The sequence below is a fragment of the Zophobas morio genome, unplaced genomic scaffold (assembly GCF_036711695.1).
Source record: "Zophobas morio isolate AGI-343-1 ecotype UQ-CSIRO unplaced genomic scaffold, CSIRO_AGI_Zmor_V1 ptg000020l, whole genome shotgun sequence".
Lineage (NCBI taxonomy): Eukaryota > Metazoa > Arthropoda > Insecta > Coleoptera > Tenebrionidae > Zophobas > Zophobas morio.
Window position 1 is genome coordinate 4,271,085 of NW_026972125.1, and position 2,321 is coordinate 4,273,405.

Genomic DNA, 2,321 nt, shown 5'->3' on the forward strand with positions numbered 1-2,321 from the left:
CTGCATATTTCAATTTCTGGATTTTTAGATTTTCCGATTTTTTAATTTTTCCCTTTTTCAATTATCGTTTTTTCTTAATTATTTTACTTTTGGATTTTTGATATCTCCAGTTGTCGATTTTTCAGGTTTACATTTTTCGATTTTAAATTTTTCACTTTTTTTACTTTTCGATTTCTCAAATTTTCAATTCAGGTTCAGTATTTTGATTTTTCAGTTTGTTTTACTTTCCGACTTTCCAGTTTTTCGTTTTTCAATTTTACATTTTCAGTTTTTCGGTTCTTAAAGTTTTCGATTTTTCAGTTTTTCGAAAATTCGATTTTTCGATGTTACAAGTGTGGGAGTTTCCAGTTTTTCGATTCCTCAGTTTTTCCTCGATTTTTCAATTTTTCCATTTATCGTTCGCTCAATTTTTCGATGTTTTGGGGTTTTTCGATTTTTGAAATTTTGATATTTTAATTTTTTGATTTCGTAAATTTTAGATTTTTCAATCTCTGGTTTTTGATTTTTCAGTTTTACATTTTTCAGTTTTTCTGTTTTTAAACTTTTCGGGTTTTCAGTTTCATCGATTTTTCAATTTTCGGATTTATGGAAATGACGATTTTTTTATATTTATACTCTGTTCAATTTTTCAAATTTTAATTTTTTCGATTTTAACCTACATATTTCAATTTCTCGATTTTTTATTTTTTCTTTTTAGATTTTTCAATTAGTGTGCCAGTTCAAAAAAAAATTACACTTCTTCATTACAAAAATTATTTTTAACATTACTTTACAACTTTGGCGCTAATTGTCTTTAAAATCTTCAATATTAAAAAAAAATCTCATACTTTGAAAATTTCAATACAATGGTTGTGGAGCTAGCTATCAAAAAAATATTGTTTTTAAAAAAATTTCAAGACACTAGTACTAGTCCATTATTGGGATCAGTAGTGTTTGTCAAAACGGAATAGAGATTAGAAAACTTAGAAGTTTAATTATTATAAATATTTAAGCCCTCAAAGTGCTGATAATATCACCATACTAATTGCAAGCCGTATATTAAAACTGTATTTTTATTACAATATGTTACAACACGACCGTCTCGTCTAAAAATAGGTATCTCTAACATTGTTGTAATATAAATCTAACTAATGTAATAAGGCACCTGTGACCATTCTCACACCGATATCACTGACAAGTACACCAATATAGGAACAAAAATATATTGCAACTCTCCAAACGCCTATCTACTCTATTGTCGACATTCTCGAATCTCCCTCTCCCCCAAAGGCAACGTAGGTCTAAAATTTTTCTTCACGAACCCCTCGAAGTCGTCACACGGACAACCGTCCTCCCTACAGTACGACTTCAAACTCCTGAACGCCCCCAACTGAAAAAAATTGGTACTAAATTGGTACACAAGACAATCAAAATTTTTGAAATACGCACCTGCTCTTCGGACACTTCGATAGGCTCTTTAAACACGACCCAAATCACACACTCGGAACAAGGGGGGGGTTGTGAGGGACCCTTGGTACGTGTAGTAGCCGCTGTCTTCCGGGATGAACAGTCCCGGATTTAGCGGCTCCCCAATTTTGGCCGTTTCTCCTCGGTACTCGATTTTGCAAAGCTGGTGAACGATTTTGTCCAGTTCCGGGTTGCATCTTCCGGGCTGTGGATTCCAGTCAATGTTTAGTGTCACTAATAAAATAAAGTACTTACTTTTAGGAAAACTCCGATCACACATAGTCCGTCGGGGTACTTGGCAGCTTCGGCGAACGAGCAGTACTTCGTGGTGTTCCAGTGGACCAAATGCAACTAAAGTTGTCGTTTTATTAACTTAGTTGTGTCTAAATTGAGTTGGTTACCTCTCCGGCGTACTTCTCCCCATTGACCGTATGTTCCGACCCTTGATCGTTATCCTGCCCCCAGTGACAGTGGAACTGTTCCAGGACGTACTTGTTGTCCTCCAGAGGACCCCCCGTCAGCTCTACAAAACCCACTATTCTTAACCCATTCCCGACTTCATCCAGGACTCACCGGGACTCTCGCCCCGGACGTGCACCTTCCAGCAGTACCCCGGATTCGTGACGTCCTCCGGGTTCAGTGGCTTTCTTGCCTTTCTTCAGTGTAGAAATTGACTCATACGGATTGGAACAATTGTATGTAATTATAAAGTTATTTAAAGGATATTCAGATATATCCCATAAGAACCCTAATACTCTGAATTCTTCTTTGAGAAATAACTTATCCGGAATTTCAATCCCATCTTCTCCAATGAATACAGGATGTGCCATCTGATTCATGTTCTGGTATAAAATCCAATAAATGTTTTCGAAGTC

At 35.7% G+C, this 2,321-nt stretch overlaps 1 pseudogene; it reads right to left on the reverse strand.

The window, feature by feature from the left end:
* Positions 1-1,034: 1,034 nt before the first annotated feature.
* On the reverse strand, positions 1,035-2,104 carry LOC135131380 (carbonic anhydrase 7-like; annotated as a pseudogene).
* Between the last annotated feature and the right edge of the window lie 217 nt (positions 2,105-2,321).